General features: G+C 33.4%; 3 non-coding genes across 3 annotated transcripts; all 3 read left to right on the plus strand.

Moving 5' to 3' along the window:
* Positions 1-2,391: 2,391 nt before the first annotated feature.
* Positions 2,392-2,518, plus strand: LOC132183465 (small nucleolar RNA SNORD14). The gene has a single exon (XR_009440430.2). It is a non-coding gene; the product is annotated as a small nucleolar RNA SNORD14 (small nucleolar RNA).
* A 171-nt stretch (positions 2,519-2,689) lies between these two features.
* On the plus strand, positions 2,690-2,812 carry LOC132183461 (small nucleolar RNA SNORD14). The gene has a single exon (XR_009440426.1). It is a non-coding gene; the product is annotated as a small nucleolar RNA SNORD14 (small nucleolar RNA).
* A 150-nt stretch (positions 2,813-2,962) lies between these two features.
* LOC132183466 (small nucleolar RNA SNORD14) lies at positions 2,963-3,085 on the plus strand. The gene has a single exon (XR_009440431.1). It is a non-coding gene; the product is annotated as a small nucleolar RNA SNORD14 (small nucleolar RNA).
* Positions 3,086-12,199: the final 9,114 nt, after the last annotated feature.

Consider the following 12,199-nt stretch of genomic DNA (forward strand, 5'->3'; position numbering starts at 1 on the left):
TCGTTCTAGTAACTCTTCTAGGCATAAGTGTATTCATATTATAAGTCTAATTAGAACAGCTCTTTTTTATTTTTCTTGTTTGGCCGAAAGCTTGTGAGGAGACTGGTATTCATGAGTTTGTGCAAGACTGCATGTCATGTGCAAGGTGCCTTTAAAATGCTCAACGAATGAAATTGAGCATGCTTTTAGAATGAAGATTCGATATTAATATATGCTTCATTAATGATATTAATCAGGGCCAAGGCTATAGAATATGAGTTTTTAAACAAATTTTTAATGAAAGAAATTAATTATAACGTTTTACGGAAGAAAAAAAAAAAAAAAACTATTTTGATGAAATATTGGAGGAAACCAATTATTTATCTGTTTGTTATGTTGTGAGCTGACCTGCTTCTCATCCATTTTTATTATCCTCCTACTACTTTTTCCTTTCATGGTTTCTTTAAAGATGAGTCTTCAAGTCTGTATTATCTCTGCAACGAAGAAAGTCTTGAATATTGGTGTCTCAGGTCTTCAATGGAGACAACTACATGGACAAGAACAAACAACATGGAGTTGTCTTGGCTTCTCAATTCCACTTTTGAATTGGTGCTCCTAATTCCCTTCTTCCCTCACAGTTCTTTGGAACATGATCATCTTCAATTAGTTATATTTAAGGGATACTCTTGTTCTTTCTTTTTTTGAAGGGACAAAAATAATGAAGAAAGGGGACTTGGAAGCTTTAAGAAGAAGAAGAGAAGTTTTTGAAGTCAAAAAAAAATATGTGCACAAAACAGAATGAAAGAAAGAAAAACCTGTGGGCAACTATGGTTAAGAAACAGTTAGCATGATGTACATCAAAGCATGATATACATCAATTTGGCATATGAGATTGGTGATAGATATTTGTTTAGTAATGTAGCATATTACTAAAGAGTTTATAAGTATTTGTTTTGTTAATATAAATTAATTCATTAAATACTAGGCAGACCACATCATCACTACCACTACTAGGCAATGAGACAATACCAGCACCATCATCTCTCCAAGACCATCATCTCCCAAAAATATGAGGGGGTGATGGACTCACTGGTGGGAGAAACATGGACTATAAATATAAAATTACTCATTAAAGCATTTTCATAGTTTTACTTGAAAGTGAGAACATTACAAAGGGTCAAGGAAAAGACAACTTCTTAAGTTAACGAAAGGGACAAATTCACTTAAAAAAAAAAAAAAAAAAAAACTTTGATTCAAGGGCAAAATGCGGAAATTTGTAATTTGACGAGGGATTGAAGATTTTACTGAAAAATACAATTCAGTGAAAGATATTTTTATAATGAGAAATTATCTCAACATTTTGAGTTTCTAATTTTGATAATTACATATTGAGTTTTGATTATTTGCATCATAATTTTTTCGATCCTTGAATGACATGGATGCAATAAAAATGTTTTATTTTTTTTAATAGACAAAAGAGAAAATAGAGATGGGGCAATAAAGATGAAATTATAAATAAAGTGGGAATGAAAAGGGTAATGCTACATGTCAGACACGTCTTTTGTTTAAATTAATTTGATTTTTAAAATTATCATTAAATTATTCCGATAAAAATTAACCTATAAAGACATGAAACACGTATAAATATAAGTCATATAAATTTATTGGATGTACGTGGAAAAGGGAACATATGCAACTTCCATTTGAGAAAAAATTGGCTGGAATGACTATTTGTCAAATAACTAAAATTCATGTATATATATATATATATAAAAAAAAAAAAAGTCAAATTTAAAAACTTCTTTTGTAATATTCTTTTTTTTTTAATAATTTTCTAACGGTATACTTCAGATTTTACATAAATTTTATTAAGAAATTGATAAAAAAAATAAAAAAAATGAAACCACAAAATTGATTACAATTACAAATATAAAAAACTTGATTTGATACAAGTTCAAAACTATATATATTAGTTTTCATATGAAATATCAATCGGCTAGAGATCACGCCTTATAAAGCGGAGGTCATTAGTTCGAATCCCCGACATGTTAAAAAAAAAAAATAATAAATAAACACTGGACAGAGAAGGAAAACACCGAAACAATCTGAAACCGTCCGTTCCATTTGAGATCGGACGGTTCTAGTAATCCAAGGGCAGAACCCTCATGAATTCTTAACCCTAACACCAACACTATATAAACCGCGCTACACCACGCTCTTTGCCGGTACGAAACCCTTCTTCTTCCTTTACTCTTTGGCGCTCAGATCGCTTTTCATTGTTTGTTGTTATTTCGTCAATCTCTGTTTCTCAATATATAGAAATATCCCTCTGTTTTCTGTTTATTGCTTTTTTTCATTCGTCGATCATTTGAGTATATATGCGTGATTGTGATACGGCGGGGATCTTGTTGTTGTCTGTGATGATAAATCCAAAGGCTTGTTTCTCAAGAACATTCGCAGTGGCCGCCTGAGAGCTTTCGCCTTTCGCCGGGCTTGAGAGCTTGTGCTGCTTTTTATCCTTCCTTGGATGTCTGAGACTCACACCCCATATTTTGATCACTGCAAGTTGTGATTGAATCCCATGGATGCCGTGGAAAGAATTTTTTTTTTGCTTGAATCGCATCTAATTATTTCTCTGATTAATTCTGTATTGTTGTTGAAATTTTTGTTATTACCTGAAATATTGAAGATTGTTTTTGTTTCTGCAAAATGTTGATGATGATAAATCCTAAGGCTTGTTTCTCAAAACATTCGCAGTGGCCGCCTAAGAGCTTTCGCCTTTGCCGGGCTTGAGAGCTAGTGCTGCTTAATCCTTCCTTGGATGTCTGAAACTTGTTTCCCACTTTACCTACAACAATTATTGGCATAAAATGAAATTGAGCATATATTTCATATTTCATTGTTTATGTTTTCTTCTGAAAATTTTATTCTGAAACTTCAAAACCTCGTTCTGGCTTTTGACATTGTTATTGATATTCAAGAGGTCCAATGATGATAATCCGAAGGCTTGTTTCTCAAAACATTCGCAGTGGCCGCCTAAGAGCTTTCGCCTTCGCCAGGCTTGAGAGCTAATGCTGCTTTTATCCTTCCTTGGATGTCTGAGACCACCATCTCACTATAAAGACAATAATAACAGGCCATATAAAAACAGGGCGATTTCTGGGTTTAGATCTTATTTTATAACTTGGCCAAAGAAAAAATTTAAAATTGTGCTCGATTTTAGTGGCTTCCCAAACAATGGACTTTTACACGCCCTAGAATCAACCAAGCAACCCCTTTCCCAAACAATGGATTTTAGGCCTTAACGCGAAGCAAAACCTTCTCCCTCTAGACTGGTTCACACGAGGGTCTTCTTCAATAACCTGTGTCGGATGACATCTTTAAACTCTAACTGTCGTCTGTCGAACGCTACCTTCAACAGCCAAAGCAAATTTCATAAATCCTCTCTTACTTTAACCTCTTCCATTGAGGAATTCTTCTAGAAAACCGTCACTGTTGGCTGTAAATGTTTTTGGCGTAGCATGTAAATGTTTTTGGCGTAGCATGTAAATGTTTAATAAATCCACCACAGTATGAGGCCAACCCATCACTCTGCATTCACAAATTCAACTCAAAAGCCATATAGCGCTAAAATCAATATTCCGAAGTGCAGAAGAATTAGTTTCAATGTTTTTTGTCCTAGTTTATTTTAAATATAAAAAAAAATCTTACTTAGATTGGCAGTGAATGGAGGTAAACTGAGGTAAAATGACAGTCGTTGAAGAGAATGTGAGGCTGAGGTGCCGGAGACAGATTTGGCCGTTGTTAAAGCAAACTGAATTTGACAGGAACTAGAGATAGATCAGCATTAGAACTATCTAAATTTTGGGAGAGCAATTAATTTTACTTAGTTAATCCAATGCAAATGTTGTTAGTACTCTTGCACGGTTACATATAAATATGCTTTCTTCTCCTCATTGGCTCATTCTATCCGTTTGAAGTCATTTTCCATTAAATCTTGGTCTATAAAAGTAGATGAAAATGCAGCCAAAATTAAAGCTGCACTGCTGCTGCTTGGAAATAGATATACCTGTATCCGAAGGGCAAAGTAGTTTCTGTCGGCTGTAGCTATGTCACTCTACAAGTCAATGCAACTTCATAAGCTCTGTCAGAGATTTGAAGGGTGATTTGGCAATGCCTGATCGGTTCATTGTGGCCGTGGAAGGTGAAGGATGGAAGTTCCACTCCCCACCGGCGGCCCCATAGATTATTTTAAAGTTGTGAGAAAAGAAAAATAAAGGAATGCAAAAATCGGGGTCAATCTCTCTTTACCCCTTTATAGTTTGTAAGAAATTTTTACCAAAGCAATGTGTATAATATATGACACGAACAGTGGTTTCGCCGACAGATGCCTGTGGGCAGGGATGACACGGGCCCAATAAATACGTCGAAGCCCACAAAATCCATCTTGTTACCTGAACGGTTGAGTCCCATCCATCGAGAACAAATAGTCATCGTTAAGAAACAATTTTCATGGTCATTTCTCTTATAATAAAAAATTTGGAATCTAGGATTTGATGATAACTTAGGGTGGGTATCAGTTCAGTGTAAAGTTATTGTCGGTCGGTTAACCGAAATTATCGGTTAATTCATCGATTTTAATTCGATGACAAATTATTTGAAAATTTTGGGTTAATTTCGGTATGTTAAACGTGAGCTTTTTTAATTGGGCTAATGCTAATTTTAAATGGGCAAAAAATGAGTTAGTTTGGGGGGCCTTTTTTTTCTTTCTTTTTTTTTTTTTTTTTTTAAAAAAAAAAAGCTAAAACAACTTTCAAAAAACTTACCAAATACTTTCAACAAAACATCACTCTGCAAAGTCTATCCATCAAAGCCTTAATCCGTGTCAAATTTGGTGGTTCGGTTCGGTTAACCGACAACAAAAATATTATACCGAACCGAATCAACGACGGTACAAAAAATTCATACCGATTTTCAACTCGCATAAGTCAATTGACGGTTAATTTTGGTTCGTTGATAATCGATATGTTGTCGGTAATCATAACCCCTACTGATGACAGTTTTGAAGTGATTTGGCCAAGTAAGAGACTTATTTTTGAACCAAATAAGATAGCCCAATACGAAGAAAGGTTCCCCAATAACAATCCATTAAGAGATTGCTGCCGTACGGCCACAAGGCCGCTAGATGAACGCAATCCCATAGAGGCTACAAATGATTTTGCTGCATTGCTAAAAGGCCGCTAAACAGGAAATCAATAAAATTATTTAAAAAAAAAAAAAAAAGAAGTAAAATGACAATTTTATTCCTATGTTTTAAGAACAGTCTCCTCTCCGGTTCAAATGGATCCAGTTGTAATAAACAGGTTGGGTATGGCTACCAACCATGTCAGGCCAGGCTTACTCTTGTACTTTTTAAAACAAACACTATACTCCCATCATGTTTCTTAAGCCCCCACATAGCCAAACAAAATTCCTGTATTTTAGGCCCCTATCATGCTGGAAAAGATGCAGAAAATCTGGTAAGGCCAGCACTGAATGGCTAAATCAACCCAGATCTATTATGAAGTGTTAATGGGCCTAAAACTGAGGGCAGTACAAAAGCGGCTGACCAACATTCATGTTATAATTATTTCCATGAGGAGTGACAAAGATGGTGATGTGCCTTAAAGCAAACATACTACTTTGTTTCGTCGGACTCGGAGACTTTGGAAAAAGTAGGATTTCCACACTTGATTTATGGAACGTTTCATTAAAAAGTTGTCCTAAAAAAGTAGGAAACTTGGTGGGTTTTTTTTTTTTTTTACCCCTACCAAACATCCCTTAAGAAAAAGGGTATTATGTTTGAACAAGCCCAAAAGGATGGAGTCACTCATGAAAGTTGCATTTAGGTGCCCACATGTCTAAAGCTATCTCATTTTCTGCTTTCTTCACTATAGCTCGTTATGCTCTAAATAATTAATTAGGGAGGATATTATAAAAAAAGTTTATAAAGTTGGAATAAAAATAAGGCATATGGGGCGGCTGCATGATTATGATTTTGACATGTTTGAGGGCCCTCAAACAGGTGTTCGGCCTGTGGGTTGGGGATCTTGGTTCCGTAGGACATGGCCCAGTACTATACCCCCCTGTATTTAGGCCCTGTTGTTATCTTTAAAAAAGTTTCATTAGTATTTGATCTGTTCCACATTGCATTTCAACATACAAGCAATCATGCAAATTGCACTTGTTTTCTTTGCTCTTTTGCAGTTTGGCCCCTTACATTATGTGCACTCATTTACCCATCCATTTACTTTTTTTCTTGCTAGGAAAAACATCATACTTAGGGTCCATTTAAAATTGTGATTTTAGTAAGTGTGATTTTAAAAATTACGTTTTTTTATAAAATTGCGTTTTTGAAATCACAAAGGCATTTAGTAAAACATGTTAAAAAATATTTTTTGTATTAAATATTTGTTATGAGAAATCGTAATTTTTGTTTAAATTCGCGCATTTTCAAATAAGCACTCTCTAGTCTGCTTATAGAAATTGTAATTTTTTTTCTTCTATTAAATTAAGTATTTTTTAAATCGCAATACCAAACACTTTATGTTTTGCGATATATTTTAAAAACACATATTATTCTTGCGTAATTGCAATCCCAAACGCACCCTTAAAAGAGCCCCCGATTACTTCAACAATAACAGTTTTCTTTTAAATTGAGTTGTAACAAGTTTTTTCAAAATAATCTATTAAATTGACATATATTTTTTCAACAATCTTATTAAAAATGTACGTGAATCACATGCTCTAATAATAAATGTCAATAAATCACATTTTCGAAAGTTTCAAGAAAAAGAGATGCACACATTAAAAATGCATTTCTAAGTTGAGAGAAGTGATGAATTTACATGGGCTATTTACACATTCCGACCATACCAAATCATTTCATGTTAAGTGCTGAGCTGTTGAATCAAAAATTTCGGCTTAGGGATCTCCATAATCAAGCTGGATGAGGAAAATGATAGTGTATTAGGTGGAATGCTTGGCGTAATCAAGATTCATTTCTTTTAATATATTAATCTCAAATAAAGTTAAAAGAGTTAAATTATATATGAGTACCCAGAAGACTAGGGCGTGGGTCCATCAGTTATAGACCATTGACTTCCGACTCTTGTCCATCACTTTCTTCCTCTTGCACCCACTCTACTCCCAGCTCCACCCCTAATATAAATATATTTGTTGCCTTTCTTCTTTCTTCGTTCTTTACTCATTCTTTCTTCTTTCCTTTACTCATTCTTCATTGCATGCGAGTAATGATTAACAACAACCATTTCTAGCTATAACGGTATGAAATCCTATTGTAAACTGGCAAAAGAAATTACTCAAATCCAATCTATTACACTGACATATATTTTTGAAGCAGATGAATCAATTTTTTCAAACTCAGATAGCAAATGCTAATTTAATAAATTTAGTTAGAAAAAATATTTCAGAAAAATTAAATACACCAAATTAACTTGCGTAAAACGGGTGTAATAAGTAGCATTACTCTATCTTAAAACCCTAAACCATTAGATTGACAACTTATATATTTTCCTTCACATAGGGTCGATTTAGATTTCCAGAATCAAAACATGTGATTTTAGAAATAACGATTTCAAAATGTATAATTTGAAAACACTTTTTTTTTTTTTAACAAATGTAGGTAGTTAAGTGTTTAATTAAATCTCGGTTTGACCTTTAAAATTGTGCTATTTAAAAAAGTACTCAAGTGTCTGCAATTTAAAATTTACTCACAAACGATACATTTTTCGCAATTTTGCTTTAAATAGCGTTTTTAGCCAACAAAATTGTAAAGCGGAACAAACTCATAAATTATTGTGATTTGTGATGGTAGACAAAGCAATGTTATGCACCCGATGATCCACTCATATATTATATGAAGACCGGAATAATTAGAACTCTAATCTCTAGCAGCATATCACATGCCTCAATAGCAACATAGTGAAACATAAACTAGGCCAAAATTAGGTCACCAAAACGGATCTGATGTCCCCAAAAGGGGCTACAATACAACCTAAGCCACTTCATTTGATTTACAAATCCTTTCGGCTTAACAAAAAAATATAATATTTATCCTCCTATGAACACTTAACCCAAACTTTAGAGCCAATAGGGAGCCAAAGGACCACACAAGTACACCTAGTTGTCAAAGGATTAGCAGACCGTCTCCGTCCTCTTTGTGACTTTGACATGACTTTCAACCCTAAGCATCTTATTAATTAGTTTTATAATTAGGTTTCGTTGTTTAATTATACTTAAGGTAATTCAACGGCTGGGATTAGTCGCCGTCCGTATAGCATTCCTTCGGCGCTGTCACTTTGATGGCATTAACCTGAGGATTGGAGGATGACAGATCATTTTTTTAGCATAATTTTGATAGGATGGGGACGATTGCCTTAAGCCTTTAATTATATCAAGAAGTGTAAAGGAAAACATGGGATTGGGCCACTAATCTTTTTCTCTGACGGGTTAGTTTAGAGAAATGCTAAGATAATGGTTTGGTAGAATCCCTTCTCACATGGTCCTCAGCAAATTCCGCTAGCTAATTGCACTCAATTTCGATAATCTTACTACTACATCGAAGGATTTTTTTACAAATAATAATTATCATATAATTAAGATAGGGAAAAGAAAATATTTATGCCCCTTAAATTATCAGTTTTTAACATGGTCCTATTAATACTTAAGTGTGATATTAAGATACATTAAACTACCAAACTGTAACAAAAAAGCTCCTCCATCATAGTTAGATGTTAAAGTGGATGGAAAAGTGAGCACTTGTTTTGCATGTTACTATTTTTATTTCTTTCTTCCAAAATACACCCTTTTGTATTTAAAAGCCGAACAAAAAAAATGACACAAAAAAAAAAACTTAAATAAAAATAAAAGCTAAACTAATGAAAAAAAGAAAAAGCCAACTCAAAGGGTAAAAGGTTCGGCCCCAAAATGAAAAAGAAAGGGGTGGGCGAGGCGAATTTGAGGGTGGTTCGGTCACCCCCTTAAAAACCAAAAGGGGTGGTCGACCACCCCTCTATTTTCACTGAAGTAGTTTTTATTTTTATTATTTTTATTTTTTTTAAGTTAATGAGACCAACTTAAAAACCAATGTTAGTTAAGAGGGCTCAAGTATATCTTTCCCTTAAATATACGAATATATTTGCTATTGTTAAAGGCATGCAATTGGTATAGGGAATAGGGATCTTCTTAATTTATAGTGAAAATGAAAAAAATTCATTTCATAATTATAATTTTATTTTATTGTATCTAATAATACACATGATGTCACGCAATAAATATGTTGCCATATCATTTAAATATTTTAAGCAACATGACCATAAAATTTAGAAAATCCTATTCCATGCAATGTGGGGTTCCAAACAAGCCTACAAATTACAATTATAGGCAATTTAAAGCATAATCATTCTGATTTCTAAGCAGAAAGGGTGGTGGAAAATCAGCTCAATGCCTCAATCCAAGAGCTAGGCTGCCTGCCTCTCAATAGGGATTTGGGCCTTGGTCCAACATGGTCTCAAGTGTCAAATCATCTTGGGCTAACTCAAATTCCAATTGAAAACCTAATATAGAATGGTTCACCCCAGTAGCCCACCCAATTTAAGGCTAAGTTATAGGTCTGCTTTGATAGAGCCTAGAAAATTGATTGGAATCAAATCCCATAACCCTAAAAGCCGACACAAATTCCAATTGAAAACCTAATATAGAATGGTTCACCCCAGCAGCCCACCCAATAGGTCTGCTTTGATAGAGCCTAGAAAATTGATTGGAATTTGGATGTGACTTGGAGGCTTATTCTTAGACAAATGGTATAATTTACACATGCAACCCTGTGATGTTGATGTACAAGACCTGGTTTTGAGGTAATGAGGGCAAAAGCTTCCCCTGATTTTGCCACCCCCCACCCACCTTCTCCTAACATGGTAAGTTTGCCATCGTACATGCACAAAGAGATAAAAGGGCTTCTATTTCTTTTTCTTATTAAGACCAGACAACATGATTTCAGATAAAACCAAATACATGGGACCGATTGATTTATGTGTTGTGCACATACATATATAGGACTACAAGGTCCTTCTTGGGGGCACCCTTCCACAACTAAATTTTATTACAACTTTTATTTTGTTGGAGAGAGGGGAAAAACAACACAAAAATCTGAGGTCGTTTAGTTTTAGAGGCTTACGTCCACTACTTTAAAAGAGTCAATAAGATTACGTCTTTATATCATGATAAATGCTTCAATCTAATCAAAACTCTACGTTATGCCCATAAAAATCCACATGACAAAATGCCACATTATTTTTTTTGTGGAGAAAAAAAAGACAAAATAAAAAGAAGATGATGTGACATCTTGCCACATAAACTTTTATGAACAAAACATTGAGTTTTTATTAAATTCTATCATATCTCTTATATTATATGGTATATATCATAACTGGTATAAAAAGAATCATGTATGTATATATATTGTAAGAATTAGAACATTGTCCTATAACATTAGAGTTGGTCTTTTTCAAATGATTTGGAAACCCCAATAGACATAATTTCCTCACTATTATTGGAAGGCTATGACTAATGTCAGAAGGTGACTACATTGCAGCAATTGTTGGAATTTAATTTCTTTGTTTTTTCTTTTGTTCTTGAGAAAGAAAAAAAAGTTGTGGGTAATTTTTATTTTTTTATTTTTTTATTTTTTCTGAGTCTGGGTAAGGTTCAAATGGCATTGCAGGATTGGGAGCCAGGCTGGTATGGGTTCTCAAAATCCAGCAGAATACCCAATATCTTCAGGAAAGCTTATTATGATTAAAGTTTTTTGTTTTATATCCCAAATTAAATTCTATCTCTATGATTTTATTCCTCTAAAAATGGTGGCAATTCTATTTGGTTCCCACTCCCTTCTCCCAACACCTTGTCTATTTAAAGTGAAAAAGGAAGGTATTATTTCTATTATTAACTTAGAAAAAAAAAAAAAAGTAAGGAAATTATTAGGATGTCAAAGCAAATATATAAAAAGAGGATGCAATATCACATGGAATGTCAGTCGAAGGGTATTACAGCAAATGCTTTGCAGAGAGGGGATAAAACTACAAATTCGAAAAGTAATTAGTCTTAAAGGCAAAATCCAAATTCAGGCGACCTATGTACCATGTAGTCACTGGTAACATTGAAATGCTAAAAGAAAAAAAAAAAAAAAAAATCTAAATCGAAAGGAAAATATTTGGAATACTCCAATTTTTATTAAAATCTCTTATAAATTTATGTGACAATTTACGTAAGTAATATATAACATAACATGAATAAAAAATTAACTAATAAAAATTTAATTATTTAGTAACTAAGTAAATTATCAAAAGAGATTTATAACAAAAGGTATAATACAACTCACCTCTTGTTCCAAGCTAGGGAGATCTCTTCTATCTCTCAACCCCTCACCTTTATGTACCATTCTTCATCATTTCTTGTAACAGCTTGTTGAAAATGGTATGATAATGTTTACTTTGGGCTTCAGGTCATGCGATTTTTGTTATTGAATTTATTTCAAAAGACCTCATACCTTTAGAACGAGCATGTTCTATATATGTACATTCCCTTTTCTCACACGCATGCAATATAGGACGCCACATTTCTTCTCCAATTTGTTGTTCTTTGTCTGGATTTTTTTAGGTCGGATCTATTTCAATCCCTCTACCACCACTTCTTAGTCTTCTCAACTCTCTCAAAAGTTGAACATGATCTAATCTTTTTTAAGTACTTTCTGTTGTATTTACAGTATCCACTAAAAATTACTGCAACCAATTTTACAAGTAGCTTTTTCACTTTCTCATTTGCCTATGTGGAAAGGCCCTTCTTTAAATTGCTGTTAAGAATGCAATTCTTTTTGGTGTCCGGCAAAGGAGTGGACCGGACTGGATTCAAAGATCTAAAAAATTTCTCTCAAAATCAACTGTAATATTCTTATTTTTTACATCACATTAATCACTTTTTATTACTATTCAAATAAAAAAATTACTACAAAACAAAATTTTTTATTTTCTTTATTATTAAATATTTTCATTTTTTTTTTCTTACATCAATCAAATCTGTTATAGTTTTGGTCAATTTCCTTTGTGTTTGTTTACATTTGCCCTATGTAATTGTTGTATTTGGCTTTGTGTTGTTTGTAGTT

The sequence above is a fragment of the Corylus avellana genome, chromosome 5, assembly GCF_965113065.1.
Source record: "Corylus avellana chromosome 5, dhCorAvel1.hap1.2, whole genome shotgun sequence".
NCBI classification, from domain to species: Eukaryota; Viridiplantae; Streptophyta; class Magnoliopsida; order Fagales; family Betulaceae; genus Corylus; species Corylus avellana.